The sequence below is a fragment of the Hyla sarda genome, chromosome 13 (genome assembly GCF_029499605.1).
Source record: "Hyla sarda isolate aHylSar1 chromosome 13, aHylSar1.hap1, whole genome shotgun sequence".
Classification (NCBI taxonomy): domain Eukaryota; kingdom Metazoa; phylum Chordata; class Amphibia; order Anura; family Hylidae; genus Hyla; species Hyla sarda.
Window position 1 is genome coordinate 37,105,949 of NC_079201.1, and position 21,389 is coordinate 37,127,337.

Here is a 21,389-nt window from a genome sequence, read left to right on the forward strand (position 1 = left end):
AAGTGCAGTGTATTATGCGCTTCATGATTATTTCAACAGGCTATGTATTATTATGGCTATAGTCTTTTAATATATAGTTTTTTAATTCTCATTATTTTTATAATTATATATTTGAAGCAAAAACAAATTATTGATTTTTCTTTACATTACAGTTATGTTCTAAATCTGCAGTCAGTTTGTCTAAAGGAAACTTGTAAACCTTGGGGTAAGTTGGGTCTATTCTATTAAATATTGATAAAGGAATTCCTACAAATAAAAAACAGATATTAAGGATCATAAATGTTCCTATTCTCTGTACCTGAGACATGGTTGTGTTATATAAGAAGCTGTCCATAGACGATATGCTTATTAACAACACATATATGTTCATGTATAAGGTGGAGACTATGACATCTCTGCAGGTCTAGATATTACATCTAGCCTGATTGTTATCAGTAATTAATATAAATATTAATTACCTGTCCTGTGGTTCCTTTCTTGCAGTTGACGGGGGTATAGGTCACTTTCACCTTCTCACCGAACATCAGTCACCTGTAAAAAGACACAGGTATGATAACATGTTCCTGATACATGCTACAGACGCTAATATATATAACACTCTAGGGCCAGAACTACTTATCTCAGGGATTATGAAACCGCATAAGAAAAAGGAACAAAAAAAAATGGAACACATTGGGATTTAGATGATAGGGATTTTTATTTCTATAGTAGTGCAGTATACTACTCCTCCCATCATCCCAGGATGATGTTGACGCAGACTATTGACAGGTTTTTGGAGGGTTTGTTTTTGTAATGTTTGGGTTATGTCTTCATTTTCATTTATTTATTCATACATTTTAAGGGTAATATATGTTTTCTTTGGGGGAGGGGGCAGAAAATTTTATAAATTATTATTGTGTATTTCTTTTTTCAAAAGCATTTCTGCCTTTCTACTGTTTTCTTTTTCTTTTTTTGTTGGTGGGGGAGGGGGGGGGGTCAATAAATCATGTTATTACACTTTTATTTTATGGGTTGTTTTTTTCACCCATATTCCCATTAGAGGGCAACCTTTCACCAAAGATCTGATTATTTCTATAAAACACTGCACTACTATTGTAGTGCAGTGTATTATTCCTCTTAGCATTATTCTGACAGGCAGTGCATGGTTATGGCATTGTGAGGGATTTGTATGGGGTTATATAGTTTTTGGGGGAATTTTTATATATTTTTTCTATTTTCTTAATTTTATATTTCATACCAAATATGTTTTTTTAGGGATATTTTTGTAGAAGTTTTTTTTCTTTTTTAATTATTTTATTAACCTTCTTTTTCTTTTATTGTTTTTAATGGAAATATGTCACCAGTGTCACCTACACAAAAGTGGCGGTACTGACAGATAGTGCAGGTGACACTGGTGACAACGGTACTTACCTTTTCCCGTTCAGTGACAGGAATCTCCGGTGATCTTCTCTGTTATGCTTCAGCTCTGGCCAGCTTTGTGCATGGGCGGAGCATAGGGACATCACCACTGCTGTTCTTTAGCAGCGGGACCAAGCAGGGAGCAGCAGCGGTGATGTCACTAAGCTCTGCCAATGCCCCTAGCCGCTGCTGCTCTCTGCTGGACTCGTAGCAGCAGTGACATTCCTAAGCTCCACTCGTGCCCCAAGCCGGGCCTAGAGCTGAAGCTTAACAGAGAAGATTACCGGAGATCCCCTCCACGGAACGGGACAAGGCAAGGACCTTTGTCATTAGTGTCACCTGCACTATCTGTTGGTACCGACAGGTTAGTGCAGGTGACACTGGTGACAAATTTCCTTTATTTATTCCCATCAAGGGACTTTGAGCAGCAATCTTTCGATAGCTATGTAAGAATACACTGCACTAGTGTCTTAGGCCTCTTCTCATTATTCTAAAAGACAATGTATGGTTACAGTATTGTCAGGGGTTTTATTTCGGGTTTTTGGTTTAAAATGATTTTTTCTTTTTTTAATATGTTTTTTTAGGGTGTTCTGTTTGAATATTTTTTCTAACTTTTTTTTCTTTATTTTTTATTTTTTGGTCTTTTTTTTAACAAATTCGATGAGAGGCCTTTCCCCAGTGATCTTGTGATCACCCATATAATACATTGCAATAGTGTTATAGTGCAGTGTATTATCGCTGTCAGCATTATGTTGACAGCCGATTTTTAATTATAGCTTATGTGAGGGGAGAAATGGGTTATTTTTTTTTTTATTCTTTTTTATATAAACATTTATTTTTTTGTAGGGGTTGGGGTGGGGTGAATTATTTTATAAATTGTTTATTTTTAACTTCATTTACATAGGATCCGGGCAGAATACATTGCCATCTATGATGACGGTAATGTACGCTTGGAACCTCCGGCAATAGTTATTCCGGCTGAAAATACCTAGCTAGCCTTTAAGTTTTTTTTACAAAGGGGACTTTTAACAGCGATCTTAAGATCGCTCATATAATACACTGCACTAGTATTAAAGTGCAGTGTATTATGCGCTTCATGATTATTTCAACAGGCTATGTATTATTATGGCTATAGTCTTTTAATATATAGTTTTTTAATTCTCATTATTTTTATAATTATATATTTGTAGCAAAAACAAATTATTGATTTTTCTTTACATTACAGTTATGTTCTAAATCTGCAGTCAGTTTGTCTAAAGGAAACTTGTAAACCTTGGGGTAAGTCGGGTCTATTCTATTAAATATTGATAAAGGAATTCCTACAAATAAAAAACAGATATTAAGGATCATAAATGTTCCTATTCTCTGTACCTGAGACATGGTTGTGTTATATAAGAAGCTGTCCATAGACGATATGCTTATTAACAACACATATATGTTCATGTATAAGGTGGAGACTATGACATTTCTGCAGGTCTAGATATTACATCTAGCCTGATTGTTATCAGTAATTAATATAAATATGAATTACCTGTCCTGTGGTTCCTTTCTTGCAGTTGACGGGGGTATAGGTCACTTTCACCTTCTCACCGGACATCAGTCACCTGTAAAAAGACACAGGTATGATAACATGTTCCTGATACATGCTACAGACGCTAATATATATAACACTCTAGGGCCAGAACTACTTATCTTCGGGATTATGAAACCGCATAAGAAAAAGGAACAAAAAAAAATGGAACACATTGGGATTTAGATGATAGGGATTTTTATTTCTATAGTAGTGCAGTGTACTACTCCTCCCATCATCCCAGGATGATGTTGACCCAGACTATTGACAGGTTTTTGGAGGGTTTGTTTTTGTAATGTTTGGATTATGTCTTAATTTTCATTTATGTATTCATACATTTTAAGGGTAATATATGTTTTCTTTGGGGGAGGGGGCAGAAAATTTTATAAATTATTATTGTGTATTTCTTTTTTCAAAAGCATTTCTGCCTTTCTACTGTTTTCTTTTTCTTTTTTTGGTGGTGGGGGAGGGGGGGGGGGGGGTCAATAAATCATGTTATTGCACTTTTATTTTATGGGTTGTTTTTTTCACCCATATTCCCATTAGAGGGCAACCTTTCACCAAAGATCTGATTATTTCTATAAAACACTGCACTACTATTGTGGTGCAGTGTATTATTCCTCTCAGCATTATTCTGACAGGCAGTGCATGGTTATGGCATTGTGAGGGATTTGTATGGGGTTATATAGTTTTTGGGGGAATTTTTATATATTTTTTCTATTTTCTTAATTTTATATTTCATACCAAATATGTTTTTTTAGGGATATTTTTGTAGAAGTTTTTTTTCTTTTTTAATTATTTTATTAACCTTCTTTTTCTTTTATTGTTTTTAATGGAAATATGTCACCAGTGTCACCTACACAAAAGTGGCGGTACTGACAGATAGTGCAGGTGACACTGGTGACAACGGTACTTACCTTTTCCCGTTCAGTGGCGGGAATCTCCGGTGATCTTCTCTGTTAAGCTTCAGCTCTGGCCAGCTTGGTGCATGGGCGGAGCATAGGGACATCACCACTGCTGTTCTTTAGCAGCGGGACCAAGCAGGGAGCAGCAGCGGTGATGTCACTAAGCTCTGCCAATGCCCCTAGCCGCTGCTGCTCTCTGCTGGACTCGTAGCAGCAGTGACATTCCTAAGCTCCACTCGTGCCCCAAGCCGGGCCTAGAGCTGAAGCTTAACAGAGAAGATTACCGGAGATCCCCTCCACGGAACGGGACAAGGCAAGGACCTTTGTCATTAGTGTCACCTGCACTATCTGTTGGTACCGACAGGTTAGTGCAGGTGACACTGGTGACAATTTACTTTAACTATTCCCATCAAGGGACTTTGAGCAGCAATCTTTCGATAGCTATGTAATAATACACTGCACTAGTGTCTTACGCCTCTTGTCATTATTCTAAAAGACAATGTATGGTTACAGTATTGTCAGGGGTTTTATTTCGGGTTTTTGGTTTTAAATTTTTTTTTCTTTTTTTAATATGTTTTTTTTTAGGGTGTTCTGTTTAAATATTTTTTTTAACTTTTTTTACTTTATTTTTAATTTTTTGGTCTTTTTTTAACAAATTCGATGAGAGGCCTTTCCCCAGTGATCTTGTGATCACCCATATAATACATTGCAATAGTGTTATAGTGCAGTGTATTATCGCTGTCAGCATTATGTTGACAGCCGATTTTTAATTATAGCTTATGTGAGGGGAGAAATGGGTTATTTTTTTTTTATTCTTTTTTATATAAACATTTATTTTTTTGTAGGGGTTGGGGTGGGGTGAATTATTTTATAAATTGTTTATTTTTAACTTCATTTACATAGGATCCGGGCAGAATACATTGCCATCTATCATGACGGTAATGTACGCTTGGAACCTCCGGCAATAGTTATTCCGGATGAAAATTCCTAGCTAGCCTTTACGTTTTTTTTTACAAAGGGGACTTTTAACAGCGATCTTAAGATCGCTCATATAATACACTGCACTAGTATTAAAGTGCAGTGTATTATGCGCTTCATGATTATTTCAACAGGCTATGTATTATTATGGCTATAGTCTTTTAATATATAGTTTTTTAATTCTCATTATTTTTATAATTATATATTTGTAGCAAAAACAAATTATTGATTTTTCTTTACATTACAGTTATGTTCTAAATCTGCAGTCAGTTTGTCTAAAGGAAACTTGTAAACCTTGGGGTAAGTTGGGTCTATTCTATTAAATATTGAAAAAGGAATTCCTACAAATAAAAAACAGATATTAAGGATCATAAATGTTCCTATTCTCTGTACCTGAGACATGGTTGTGTTATATAAGAAGCTGTCCATAGACGATATGCTTATTAACAACACATATATGTTCATGTATAAGGTGGAGACTATGACATCTCTGCAGGTCTAGATATTACATCTAGCCTGATTGTTATCAGTAATTAATATAAATATTAATTACCTGTCCTGTGGTTCCTTTCTTGCAGTTGACGGGGGTATAGGTCACTTTCACCTTCTCACAGGACATCAGTCACCTGTAAAAAGACACAGGTATGATAACATGTTCCTGATACATGCTACAGACGCTAATATATATAACACTCTAGGGCCAGAACTACTTATCTCAGGGATTATGAAACCGCATAAGAAAAAGGAACAAAAAAAAAAAATGGAACACATTGGGATTTAGATGGTAGGGATTTTTATTTCTATAGTAGTGCAGTGTACTACTCTTCCCATCATCCCAGGATGATGTTGACGCAGACTATTGACAGGTTTTTGGAGGGTTTGTTTTTGTAATGTTTGGGTTATGTCTTAATTTTCATTTATTTATTCATACATTTTAAGGGTAATATATGTTTTCTTTGGGGGAGGGGGCAGAAAATTTTACAAATTATTATTGTGTATTTCTTTTTTCAAAAGCATTTCTGCCTTTCTACTGTTTTCTTTTTCTTTTTTTGTTGGTGGGGGAGGGGGGGGAGTCAATAAATCATGTTATTACACTTTTATTTTATGGGTTGTTTTTTTCACCCATATTCTCATTAGAGGGCAACCTTTCACCAAAGATCTGATTATTTCTATAAAACACTGCACTACTATTGTGGTGCAGTGTATTATTCCTCTTAGCATTATTCTGACAGGCAGTGCATGGTTATGGCATTGTGAGGGATTTGTATGGGGTTATATAGTTTTTGGGGGAATTTTTATATATTTTTTCTATTTTCTTAATTTTATATTTCATACCAAATATGTTTTTTTAGGGATATTTTTGTAGAAGTTTTTTTTCTTTTTTAATTATTTTATTAACCTTCTTTTTCTTTTATTGTTTTTAATGGAAATATGTCACCAGTGTCACCTACACAAAAGTGGCGGTACTGACAGATAGTGCAGGTGACACTGGTGACAACGGTACTTACCTTTTCCCGTTCAGTGGCGGGAATCTCTGGTGATCTTCTCTGTTAAGCTTCAGCTCTGGCCAGCTTGGTGCATGGGCGGAGCATAGGGACATCACCACTGCTGTTCTTTAGCAGCGGGACCAAGCAGGGAGCAGCAGCGGTGATGTCACTAAGCTCTGCCAATGCCCCTAGCCGCTGCTGCTCTCTGCTGGACTCGTAGCAGCAGTGACATTCCTAAGCTCCACTCGTGCCCCAAGCCGGGCCTAGAGCTGAAGCTTAACAGAGAAGATTACCGGAGATCCCCTCCACGGAACGGGACAAGGCAAGGACCTTTGTCATTATTGTCACCTGCACTATCTGTTGGTACCGACAGGTTAGTGCAGGTGACACTGGTGACAAATTTCCTTTAACTATTCCCATCAAGGGACTTTGAGCAGCAATCTTTCGATAGCTATGTAAGAATACACTGCACTAGTGTCTTAGGCCTCTTGTCATTATTCTAAAAGACAATGTATGGTTACAGTATTGTCAGGGGTTTTATTTCGGGTTTTTGGTTTAAAATTATTTTTTCTTTTTTTAATGTTTTTTTTTAGGGTGTTCTGTTTGAATATTTTTTTAACTTTTTTTTCTTTATTTTTATTTTTTGGTCTTTTTTTTTTAACAAATTCGATGAGAGGCCTTTCCCCAGTGATCTTGTGATCACCCATATAATACATTGCAATAGTGTTATAGTGCAGTGTATTATCGCTGTCAGCATTATGTTGACAGACGATTTTTAATTATAGCTTATGTGAGGGGAGAAATGGGTTATTTTTTTTTTATTCTTTTTTATATAAACATTTATTTTTTTGTAGGGGTTGGGGTGGGGTGAATTATTTTATAAATTGTTTATTTTTAACTTCATTTACATAGCATCCGGGCAGAATACATTGCCATCTATGATGACGGTAATGTACGCTTGGAACCTCCGGCAATAGTTATTCCGGATGAAAATTCCTAGCTAGCCTTTACGTTTTTTTTAAAAAGGGGACTTTTAACAGCGATCTTAAGATCGCTCATATAATACATTGCACTAGTATTAAAGTGCAGTGTATTATGTGCTTCATGATTATTTCAACAGGCTATGTATTATTATGGCTATAGTCTTTTAATATATAGTTTTTTAATTCTCATTATTTTTATAATTATATATTTGTAGCAAAAACAAATTATTGATTTTTTTTTACATTACAGTTATGTTCTAAATCTGCAGTCAGTTTGTCTAAAGGAAACTTGTAAACCTTGGGGTAAGTTGGGTCTATTCTATTAAATATTGATAAAGGAATTCCTACAAATAAAAAACAGATATTAAGGATCATAAATGTTCCTATTCTCTGTACCTGAGACATGGTTGTGTTATATAAGAAGCTGTCCATAGACGATATGCTTATTAACAACACATATATGTTCATGTATAAGGTGGAGACTATGACATCTCTGCAGGTCTAGATATTACATCTAGCCTTATTGTTATCAGTAATTAATATAAATATTAATTACCTGTCCTGTGGTTCCTTTCTTGCAGTTGACGGGGGTATAGGTCACTTTCAACTTCTCACCGGACATCAGTCACCTGTAAAAAGACACAGGTATGATAACATGTTCCTGATACATGCTACAGACGCTAATATATATATAACACTCTAGGGCCAGAACTACTTATCTCAGGGATTATGAAACCGCATAAGAAAAAGGAACAAAAAAAAATGGAACACATTGGGATTTAGATGATAGGGATTTTTATTTCTATAGTAGTGCAGTTTACTACTCCTCCCATCATCCCAGGATGATGTTGACGCAGACTATTGACAGGTTTTTGGAGGGTTTGTTTTTGTAATGTTTGGGTTATGTCTTAATTTTCATTTATTTATTTATACATTTTAAGGGTAATATATGTTTTCTTTGGGGGAGGGGGCAGAAAATTTTATAAATTATTATTGTGTATTTCTTTTTTCAAAAGCATTTCTGCCTTTCTACTGTTTTCTTTTTCTTTTTTTGTTGTTGGGGATGGGGGGGTCAATAAATCATGTTATTACACTTTTATTTTATGGGTTGTTTTTTTAACCCATATTCCCATTAGAGGGCAACCTTTCACCAAAGATCTGATTATTTCTATAAAACACTGCACTACTATTGTGGTGCAGTGTATTATTCCTCTTAGCATTATTCTGACAGGCAGTGCATGGTTATGGCATTGTGAGGGATTTGTATGGGGTTATATAGTTTTTGGGGGAATTTTTATATATTTTTTCTATTTTCTTAATTTTATATTTCATACCAAATATGTTTTTCTAGGGACATTTTTGTAGAAGTTTTTTTTCTTTTTTAATTATTTTATTAACCTTCTTTTTCTTTTATTGTTTTTAATGGAAATATGTCACCAGTGTCACCTACACAAAAGTGGCGGTACTGACAGACAGTGCAGGTGACACTGGTGACAACGGTACTTACCTTTTCCTGTTCAGTGGCGGGAATCTCCGGTGATCTTCTCTGTTAAGCTTCAGCTCTGGCCAGCTTGGTGCATGGGCGGAGCATAGGGACATCACCACTGCTGTTCTTTAGCAGCGGGACCAAGCAGGGAGCAGCAGCGGTGATGTCACGAAGCTCTGCCAATGCCCCTAGCCGCTGCTGCTCTCTGCTGGACTCGTAGCAGCAGTGACATTCCTAAGCTCCACTCGTACCCCAAGCCGGGCCCAGAGCTGAAGCTTAACAGAGAAGATTACCGGAGATCCCCTCCACGGAACGGGACAAGGCAAGGACCTTTGTCATTAGTGTCACCTGCACTATCTGTTGGTACCGACAGGTTAGTGCAGGTGACACTGGTGACAAATTTCCTTTAACTATTCCCATCAAGGGACTTTGAGCAGCAATCTTTCGATAGCTATGTAAGAATACACTGCACTAGTGTCTTAGGCCTCTTGTCATTATTCTAAAAGACAATGTATGGTTACAGTATTGTCAGGGGTTTTATTTCGGGTTTTTGGTTTAAAATTATTTTTTCTTTTTTTAATAGGTTTTTTTTTAGGGTGTTCTGTTTGAATATTTTTTTAACTTTTTTTTCTTTTTTTTTTATTTTTTGGTCTTTTTTTTTTTTTAACAAATTCGATGAGAGGCCTTTCCCCAGTGATCTTGTGATCACCCATATAATACATTGCAATAGTGTTATAGTGCAGTGTATTATCGCTGTCAGCATTATGTTGACAGCCGATTTTTTATTATAGCTTATGTGAGGGGAGAAATGGGTTATTTTTTTTTTATTCTTTTTTATATAAACATTTATTTTTTTGTAGGGGTTGGGGTGGGGTGAATTATTTTATAAATTGTTTATTTTTACTTCATTTACATAGGATCCGGGCACAATACATTGCCATCTATGATGACGGTAATGTACGCTTGGAACCTCCGGCAATAGTTATTCCGGATGAAAATTCCTAGCTAGCCTTTACGTTTTTTTTACAAAGGGGACTTTTAACAGCGATCTTAAGATCGCTCATATAATACACTGCACTAGTATTAAAGTGCAGTGTATTATGCGCTTCATGATTATTTCAACAGGCTATGTATTATTATGGCTATAGTCTTTTAATATATAGTTTTTTAATTCTCATTATTTTTATAATTATATATTTGTAGCAAAAACAAATTATTGATTTTTCTTTACATTACAGTTATGTTCTAAATCTGCAGTCAGTTTGTCTAAAGGAAACTTGTAAACCTTGGGGTAAGTTGGGTCTATTCTATTAAATATTGAAAAAGGAATTCCTACAAATAAAAAACAGATATTAAGGATCATAAATGTTCCTATTCTCTGTACCTGAGACATGGTTGTGTTATATAAGAAGCTGTCCATAGACGATATGCTTATTAACAACACATATATGTTCATGTATAAGGTGGAGACTATGACATCTCTGCAGGTCTAGATATTACATCTAGCCTGATTGTTATCAGTAATTAATATAAATATTAATTACCTGTCCTGTGGTTCCTTTCTTGCAGTTGACGGGGGTATAGGTCACTTTCACCTTCTCACCGGACATCAGTCACCTGTAAAAAGACACAGGTATGATAACATGTTCCTGATACATGCTACAGACGCTAATATATATAACACTCTAGGGCCAGAACTACTTATCTCAGGGATTATGAAACCGCATAAGAAAAAGGAACAAAAAAAAAAATGGAACACATTGGGATTTAGATGGTAGGGATTTTTATTTCTATAGTAGTGCAGTGTACTACTCTTCGCATCATCCCAGGATGATGTTGACGAAGACTATTGACAGGTTTTTGGAGGGTTTGTTTTTGTAATGTTTGGGTTATGTCTTAATTTTCATTTATTTATTCATACATTTTAAGGGTAATATATGTTTTCTTTGGGGGAGGGGGCCGAAAATTTTATAAATTATTATTGTGTATTTCTTTTTTCAAAAGCATTTCTGCCTTTCTACTGTTTTCTTTTTCTTTTTTTGTTGGTGGGGGAGGGGGGGGGGGTCAATAAATCATGTTATTACACTTTTATTTTATGGGTTGTTTTTTTCACCCATATTCCCATTAGAGGGCAACCTTTCACCAAAGATCTGATTATTTCTATAAAACACTGCACTACTATTGTGGTGCAGTGTATTATTCCTCTTAGCATTATTCTGACAGGCAGTGCATGGTTATGGCATTGTGAGGGATTTGTATGGGGTTATATAGTTTTTGGGGGAATTTTAATATATTTTTTCTATTTTCTTAATTTTATATTTCATACCAAATATGTTTTTTTAGGGATATTTTTGTAGAAGTTTTTTTTCTTTTTTAATTATTTTATTAACCTTCTTTTTCTATTATTGTTTTTAATGGAAATATGTCACCAGTGTCACCTACACAAAAGTGGCGGTACTGACAGATGCAGGTGACACTGGTGACAACGGTACTTACCTTTTCCCGTTCAGTGGCGGGAATCTCCGGTGATCTTCTCTGTTAAGCTTCAGCTCTGGCCAGCTTGGTGCATGGGCGGAGCATAGGGACTTCACCACTGCTGTTCTTTAGCAGCGGGACCAAGCAGGGAGCAGCAGCGGTGATGTCACTAAGCTCTGCCAATGCCCCTAGCCGCTGCTGCTCTCTGCTGGACTCGTAGCAGCAGTGACATTCCTAAGCTCCACTCGTGCCCCAAGCCGGGCCTAGAGCTGAAGCTTAACAGAGAAGATTACCGGAGATCCCCTCCACGGAACGGGACAAGGCAAGGACCTTTGTCATTAGTGTCACCTGCACTATCTGTTGGTACCGACAGGTTAGTGCAGGTGACACTGGTGACAAATTTCCTTTAACTATTCCCATCAAGGGACTTTGAGCAGCAATCTTTCGATAGCTATATAATTATACACTGCACTAGTGTCTTATGCCTCTTGTCATTATTCCAAAAGACAATGTATGGTTACAGTATTGTCAGGGGTTTTACTTCGGGTTTTTGGTTTTTAAATATTTTTTCTTTTTTTTATATTTTTTTTAGGGTGTTCTGTTTGAATATTTTTTTAACTAGTTTTTTTATTTTTTGGTCTTTTTTTTAACAAATACCATGAGAGGGCTTTCCCCAGTGATCTTTTGATCACTCATATAATACATTGCAATAGTATTATAGTGCAGTGTATTATGGCTGTCAGCATTATGTTGACAGTTGATTTTTAATTATAGCTTATGTGAGGGGAGAAATGGGTTATTTTTTTAAATTCTTTTTTATATAAACATTTATTTTTTGTATGGGTTGGGGTGGGGGTGAATTATTTTATAAATTGTATATTTTTAACTTTATTTAGATAGGATCCGGGCAGAATACATTGCCATCTATGATGCCGGTAATGTACGCTTGGAACCTCCGACAATAGTTATTTCTCAGTTTGTAGCTAGCCTTTAAGTTTTTTACAAAGGGGACTTTTAACAGCAATCTTAAGATCACTCATATAATACACTGCACTAGTATTAAAGTGCAGTGTATTATGCCCTTCAGCATTATTTCATCAGGCTATGTATCATTACGGCTATAGTCTTTTATATAGTTTTTTTGTTGTTATTATTAATTGTATATTTGTAGCAAAAAAAAAAAAACAAATTATTGTTTTTTCTTTATAGTACAGTTATGTCCTAAATCTGCGGTCAGTCTGTCTAAAATAAACTTGTAAACTCTGCAGTAAGTCTAGTCTATTCTATTAAATATTGAAAAAGGAATTCCTACAAATAACAAAACAGAGATTAGGGATCACAAATATTCTTAATCTCTGTACCTAAGACATGATTGTGTTTTATAAGAAGCTGTCCATAGACTATATACTTATTTTCAACACATATATCTTCATGTATAAGGTAGAGTCTAAGATGTCTTTGTAGGTCTAGATATTACAATAGGGAGTGTTCTGAGAAAAAACGAACAACTAAAAGAGAGGAGAAAAAAAACTAAAAAAAACCTGGTTAGGAGACACCGTACCTGAAGGCAATAAAAAATGTAAAAATTGCAATTTTTGCAAATACAACATGGAAGCTAAATACATACGACTAGGAGCAGTGTCACATACAGTCCAAAATCTTATAACTTGCAAGACAGATCAGGTGGTTTATGCCCTGTTCTGTCCATGCGGTTTTTATTACCTGGGGCAGACAAGCCGACAGCTCAGGGTGAGAATAAGAGAACACCTGTACGCTATACGTACAGGAAAACCAGGAGCTGCCAGACTAATGTCCCACGTAAGGGAAACGGATAATAATAATCCTGATATCTTAAAATTTGCAGGACTGGAAAGAATAACTGTCCAAAAAGGAGAAAGGCTAGACAGGAAATTATTAAAAATAGAAACTGAATGGATAATCAAGACTAATGCGACAGGTGTACTAGGCCTCAATGATAGAACAGAACAATCAGCTTGTTTTTAATCACAAACACCCCCCCCTCCCCTTTCTCTCTCCCGGAGGTGTACGTCATAGTCATGTGTCAAGGAGAGAAAATAAGGTGATTGGATAACAGGAAGGCTTACCTGGTATATAAAGATGTACTGTTAGTCTAGAAGTTAGGGCCGGAGGAAGTGCATTCACAGCACGAAACGGAGCTTTTGTCACCTTTGTAATCCCCCCCCCCCACGTCTGTTCCCTACCCCTGAACACATGTGAAGCAAAATAAAGCAAGAATTTTGAGAAGAATGGTGAGTGCCGGCTTTATTTCCATTATCTTCTATGTTGGACTACTATGATTACCTATCTATAAGCCAGAGCACCACAGCACACTCACCAGCGTTTCCCAGTATACTGTAGAGATGCCTCCAAGTCCTCAGTGCCGTATGCACACCTAAGAGTGATCTTTTTTACGAACTTTTCTGCTGCTTAAGCCTACAGAGCACGAGGATATGGCAGAAAACTCAGAAAACACGGAGATGGATCTTAACGATCAGTTCGAAAATCTGGATGTCGCTATTCACATAGGGAGGGAAGACGTGGGAGGTTACTTTCTAGACTGCAATGTCAAAGACGACATAGAAATGATCAGTACTAAGCAACTGGAACATCGCATCACAAGTCTGTCAGAAAGAGAAATAAACTACTTCTGGACAGTGAACTCGCTTCAGTCCTATATGCAATGCGAACGCGTCCCAAGGGGACTTAGAATGTACAAACCTCCGGCCATCTTCCATGAAGACGAAGTCTTTGTGAACGCGTGGCAAAAAGCTTTCCATGATCATGCGATGAAGCTTCTACAAATTGTCCTAACCCGTAACCGCGTATAGAGTACGGTTTAATACAGGAAGAACTTTCAAAAGCAAAAAGAGAGCTCGCAAAAAGAGTCACCACGGAACAGCTTAACAGTTTTCAAGAAAATTAAAAACTAAACTTATTCCTTTACAAGATGAAGCAAAAATTAATAAGCATGATAAATTTCTAATGGATAAGAGAGACTATGATAATAACAATATCTATACATGGCAAAATAAAACAACGGAACCAAATAACACAGGACGGAAGTATAATCCACAAAGTAAAAGACAAAAATCTAAAATATCAACAGAAAAATCTCAAGCTTCAAAAAATCAAAATGGCGAAAAAAACGCAGCGTATGAACAAGAACGAAAAAGTGAGAATATCCCTTTAGAAACTCAAAGAGGCACACAAGAAGAGGCAGACAGAAACGAAAGAAGTTCAACACAGCTGACTCAAGATCAGAAAAAAAGAAAAATGAATCCTTGGTCAACCAAGAACTGTTAATGTAATTAACCTCACAGAGGAGTGTTTGGACAATAACACGCTGTCCCTACTTTCAAGAGGTCTGAACTTTGGCATAAATGACAGATTCAATGACACTAGATTTGAAATAGACCTAGCAACGTCTTTAAGGGACATCAACCTTCACAAGTTTTTTTGTAATAAAATATCACAAGAGCAAGTACCTATGGAAGGAGAGTCCCCTATTACCATTGGTCCTCTGTTTTTTTTTCCTCCAGGTTTCGACACAGCAGAAAGGGATTGCATAGAGATGTTAGCCTCTAATTTTGAGGAAATTCAGCAGGGCAACAGGGAGATTAAAAGGAAATTTTTCACAAAAGGAAATAAATCAAGGTTTTCTCCCCCTATCTATCAAGGTAGCAGTATAGACCTTTCTTCAAAGGCAGTTCTGAAAGAAGTGAAATCAATTCTCTACCCTGACCCTGTTGAAAACCTCATTAAGGAGGAATCACTAGCCTTAACAAAATTATGTAAAAGGGATGATCTAGTTATTATCCGTGCAGATAAGGGGGGCAGTGTGGTGGTGCAGGAGAAGTCGCAATACTTGGAAGAAGCCAAAAGGCAGCTCTCCGACACCACCACCTACTCCCCCCTGCCCGCAGATCTGACATATAAAATCATGTCGAATTTGCGGTCATTTTTGCATATAAGTGTTGAAAAAGGTCTACTCAGTCGGAAAACCGCAGAGAGACTGATCCCAGAAGTGCCAAAACCGGCATACTGGTATCACCTCCCTAAGGTTCACAAGTCGCTGAGCCGACCCCCAGGAATGCCCATAGTGGCGGGGATCGGCTCAGCGACTGAGTTCCTATCCCAGTACTAAGACTGGATATTGAACCCCTTATTGGAGTCGATTCCTTCCTATATAAAAGACACCAGTCATTTGCTACAAATTGTAGATGGTGTCTACTGTTAAAAGAGGACTACTCTATGCTCTATTGACGTGGTAAGCCTGTATACCCGTATTCCCCATGAGACGGGTATACAGGCTATACGAGGATACATTAAAGATACGGGTATATCACCAGAAATGATGGAATTCGTATGTGAAGGTTTGAGATTTGTCCTTACTAATAATACTTTCATGTCAGGTGACAGGTGGTATAGGCAGGAGACGGGGACCCCGATGGGAACTCCCATCTCCTGCACATACGCTAATCTATACATGGCAATATTTGAAAATTATTATATTTATAACAGTTCAAACCCATATGTCAAACATATAAAAACATATAATCGCTATGTAGACGACATATTGATAACATGGACAGGTACCAAAGAGCAGTTCATAGATTTTGTTATACATCTAAATACAATAAACACCTTTAATATGGAATTTACATATCAGTATGGAGAACAAGAATTAGAGTTTCTAGATGTTAAACTAATTATAGAAGAGGGACATATTATATCTGAAGGTTATTGCAAACAAGTTGCAAAAAATACTCAGAATCAAAGTTCACATAAAATAGCTGGAAAAAATGCCATACCATATGGACAATTTATAAGACTAAAACGTAATAATACAAAAGAAGATACATATCTAAAACAAGCAAACGATTTAGAAAAACGTCTTTTAGAACGAGCTTATCCAAAGAAAATAATAACACAAGCAAGGCAGAAAGCAGAAAAAAAGAACAGAATAGATTTGTTAAAAAATAAAAAAACTTATCCTAAAGAAAAAGAAAAAAGGTTCACGTTTGTATTGGATAATGATCCTGTGAACAAAATAGCTGAAAGAGCTATAAGAAATAGTTGGTTCATTTTAAAATCAGATGAAGATCTAAGAGAAATTGCTCTGAGAAAACCAAGAATAACCTATAAAAAAAACTCAAACAATAGGGAGTATTCTGAGAAAAAACGAACAACGAAAAGAGAAGGAGAAAAAATCTAAAAAAAAACCTGGTTAGGAGACACCGTACCTAAAGGCAATAAAAAATGTAAAAATTGCAATTTTTGCAAATACAACATGGAAGCTAAATACATACGGCTAGGAGCAGTGTCACATACAGTCCAAGATCTTATAACTTGCAAGACGGATCAGGTGGTTTATGCCCTGTTCTGTCCATGCGGTTTTTATTACCTGGTGCAGACAAGTCGACAGCTCAGGGTGAGAATAAGAGAACACCTGTACGCTATACGTACAGGAAAACCAGGAGCTGCCAGACTAATGTCCCACGTAAGGGAAACGGATAATAATAATCCTGATATCTTAAAATTTGCAGGACTGGAAAGAATAACTGTCCAAAAAGGAGAAAGGCTAGACAGGAAATTATTAACAATAGAAACTGAATGGATAATCAAGACTAATGCGACAGGTGTAATAGGCCTCAACGATAGAACAGAACAATCAGCTTGTTTTTAATCACAAACACTATCCCCCCCCCCCCTCCCCTTTCTCTCTCCCGGAGGTTTACGTCATAGTCACGTGTCAAGGAGAGAAAATAAGGTGATTGGATAACAGGAAGGCTTACCTGGTATATAAAGGTGTACTGTTAGTCTAGAAGTTAGGGCCGGAGGAAGTGCATTCACAGCACAAAACGGAGCTTTTGTCGCCTTTGTAATCCCCACCACGTCTGCTCCCTACCCCTGAACACATGTGAAGCAAAATAAAGCAAGAATTTTGAGAAGAATGGTGAGTGCCGGCTTTATTTCCATTATCTTCTATGTTTGACTACTATGATTACCTATCTATAAGCCAGAGCACCATAGCACACTCACCAGCGTTTCCCAGTATACTGTAGAGATCCCTCCACGTCCTCAGTGCCGTATGCACACCTAATAGTGATCTTTGGTCTAGATATTACATCTAGCCTGATTGTCATCAGTAATTAAAGGGGTATTCCAGGAATTAAAAAAACAGGCCTTTTTTCTTTCAAAGACCTGTTTGTATCCAGTTTGGGTGTGGTTTCACACCTCCGTTCCACTGAAGTGAATGGAGCCAAGTTTTAATACCTCATTCAAAGTGGAGACAAGGAGGGCACTTTCTTTGAAAGAAAAAAGGCCTATTTTTTTATTCCTAAAATACCCCTTTAAGCCCTTAAAGGGGTACTCCACCCCTAGCATCTTGTCCCCTATCCAAAGGATAGGGGATAAGATGTCAGATCACCGGGGTCCCGCTGCTGGGGACCCCCGGGATCTCCACTACTGCACCCTGCTATCATTACTGCACAGAGCATACTTGCTTTGTGCGTAATGACAGGCAATACAGGGGCCGGAGCATCGTTACATCATGTCTCCGCCCCCTCATCACATCACGGCCCGCCTCCTCAATACAAGTCTATGGATGGGGGGTTGGCGGCCATCACACATACGCCATTGAACGTGCGGTTTAATTAACTATATATTTTTATAGTTCGGACATTTACGCACGCGGCGATACCACATATGTTTATTTTTATTTACAGTTATTTTTTTATTGGGAAAAGGGGGATGATTCAAACTTTTATTAGGGAATGGGTTAAATGATCTTTGTTAACTTTTTTTCACTTATTTTTTTTTGCATGCAGTACATTGATTCAATACACTGATCACTGCCATTGCATTTAATGGCAGGGATCATTGTTATCGGCGTTTGATTGCTCAAGCCTTGATTTCAGGCTTGGAGCAATCAATCACCGATCAGAAGCGCAGGAGGCAGGTAAGGCACCCTCCTGTTGCATTCTAGCTGATCGGGACATTGTGATTTTTCCGCGATGGTACCGATCAGCCCGACTGAGCTGCCGGGAAGATTTTATTTTCACTTTAGACGCGGCGATCAACTTTGATTGCCACGCCTAAAGAATTTATGCTGGACATCAGCCCGATCGGCGATGGCCGGCATTAGCCACGGGTCCTGGTTTCTTATAGCAACCGGGACCCACCTGGTATGATGCGCGCTCACCTGCTGAGCGGCCGTCATAACTCAGGAGACGCTTATGGACGTTCATAAACGGGGTTAATATAAATATTAATTAACTCTCTAATGGTTCCTTTCTTGCAGCTAATCTCAGGGATTATTAAACAGTAAATAAATGTAAAAACAGTAAAAAAAACAGTAAAAACATGTTACACATTGGTTCTCTTTTTTTATAGAGAATTCTAAGGATAGGCAATTATTGAAATTTGAAAAAAATCGACTCTTCAAAATAATAAAAATACATACATTTCCCAAACATAAAAATATATTTATTTTTAATTTATGTATTTTTATTCTTTTGAGGGGTTGATTTTTTCAAATTTAAATGATTGTCTATCATTAGGATAGGCCATTAATTGCTGATCATCAGGATACTGACTCCAGGCACACCCTCTGAGCAGCTATTCAGCTCCTCTTCTTATACAGGAAATGGGCCTGAAGCCCTAGGCCTTTCTTTCTACAGTGGTGGTGCCAGGCAACTGCAGCTCAGCTCCCATCTACGTCAATGAGAGCCATGATGCTGTTATTCAGCGCCACCACTATATAATGAAGAGAGCAAGGCTTTTGTCCCTATTTACTGTATAGTGCGGCACACTGAACAGCAATTGAGGGGCTATCCTGTGAATAGACCAGCAATCACAAAAGTCCTGAAAACCCCCTTTAATTTCAGTACAGTCTAATAGTAATTACAAGAATGTATGGTAGAGAACTGGCAGAACGTTTCCTCAATATATTCATACATATTCCTGTTCTGGTATAAAGAAATTTCCGTGTAGTAGTGATCTCTGTGCAGTAATGATGGCGGGGTGCCGCAGCGGCGATCCCCGGGGTCCCCAGCAGCGGGACAACGGCGATCTAACATCTTATCCCCTATCCTTTGGATAGGGGATAAGATGCCAGGGGAGGAATACCCCTTTAAAGGGAACCAAGCAGCATATTTTACCTTATATGATGCTTGGCAATGCATTATTTAAAGGGGTAATCTGCCCCTAGACATATTATCCCCTATCCAAAGGATAGGGGATAAGATGTCAGATTGCCGCGGTCCCGCTGCTGGTGACCCCCGGGATCGCAGCTGCGGCGCTGCGCTATCATTACTGCACATAGCGAGTTCGCTCTGTGCGTAATGACTGGCGATACAGGGGACGGAGCATCGTTACATCATGGCTCCGCCCCTCGTGACGTCACTGCCCGCCCCCTTTCATCCCGGGGGTCGCCAGCAGCGGGACCGTGGTGATCTGACATCTTATCCCCTATCCTTTGGATATGGGATAAGATGTCTAGGGGCGGAGTACCCTTTTAAGCCAAAATCTTTATCCTCGCCATCCCTGGGAGACATTTTTTACCTTCAGGGACGGTGAGGATATGAAGTTACTAAGTCGCCCCACCGCCCCCCCCAGCCGCTCCGTAAGTAGTCCCCTGCGAGGACTTAAACTTACCGAGTCCTGTAACTTCGACCATGATGCCGCCCTCTCAGCTTGATTGACGGCCTGCATCATCGCTAAGCAGACAAAGCAGAGTGGTGACATGAGACGTCAATCAAGCCGAGGGGTTGGGAGCACAGCCGCAGCGACGGGACCAGTAAGTATAGTCCAGGTGACTACTTATGGGGCGACCGAGGGGGACTTTATAACTTCATATCCTCCCCATCCCTGGGGGCAAAAACATCTTCCGGGATGGTGAGGATAAAGATTTTGCCCAATTTCTCCTGATTAAAAAAATGCACCATATGTGGACGTTAAGTGCTCTGCTGGCGCACTACAAAGCTTAGAAGAGAGGGAGCAAAATTTGGCTTTTTGAAAGAGAATTTTGCTGAAATGGTTTTTGGGGGGCATGTTGCATTTTGAAAGTCCCCAGGGTGCCAGAACAGCAAAAAAAGAAAACAACCCACATGGCATACTATTTTGCAAACTACACTGCTCAAGGAACGTAACAAGGGGTATAGTGAGTCTTAACACCTCACAGGTGTTTGACGACTTTGCGTTGAAGTTGGACGTGAAAACGGAAAATTTGATTTTTAACACTAAAATGATGGTGTTGCCCCATATTTTTCTTTTTCACAAGGGGTAATAGGAGAAAATGGACCCCAAAATTTGAAGCTCAATTTCTCCCAATTAAGAAAACGCCCCATATGTGAACATTAAGTGCTCTGCTGGTACACTACAATGCTCAGAAGAGAAGGAGCAAAATTTGGCTTTTTGAAAGGGAATTTGCTGAAATGGTTTTTGGGGGGCATGTTGCATTTAGAATGTCCTCAGGGTGCCAAAACTGCAAAAAAAAAAAACCACATGGTATACTATTTTAGAAACTACACCCCTCAAAGAATGTAACAAGGGGTATAGTGAGCCTTAATACCTCACAGGTGTTTGACGACTTTGCCTTGAAGTTGGATGTGAAAATGGAAAATTTGATTTTTACCACTAAAATGATGGTGTTACCCTAAATTTTTCTTATTCACAAGGGGTAATAGGAGGAAATGGACCCCAAAATTGGAAGCCCAATTTCTCCTGAGAAAATGCCCCATATGTGGACTTTAAGTGCTCTGCTGGCGCACTACAGGTCTCAGAACAGAAGGAGTACCATTGGGCTTTTGGAGAGAGAATTTAGCTGAAATTGAAGTCTGGGGCCATGTGCATTTACAAACCTCCCATGACGCAAGAACAGCAGAAACGCCCCACATGTGACGTAACAAGGGTTACAGTGAGTACTTACACCTCACAGGTTTTTTGAACAGTGGGCCAAAAAATGTAAGTTTTTATTTTTAACACTAAAATGATGGTGTTACTCCAAATTTTTCATTTTCACATGGTGTAATAGGAGAAAATGGACCCCAAAATTTGAACCCCAATTTCTCCTGATTAAGAAAA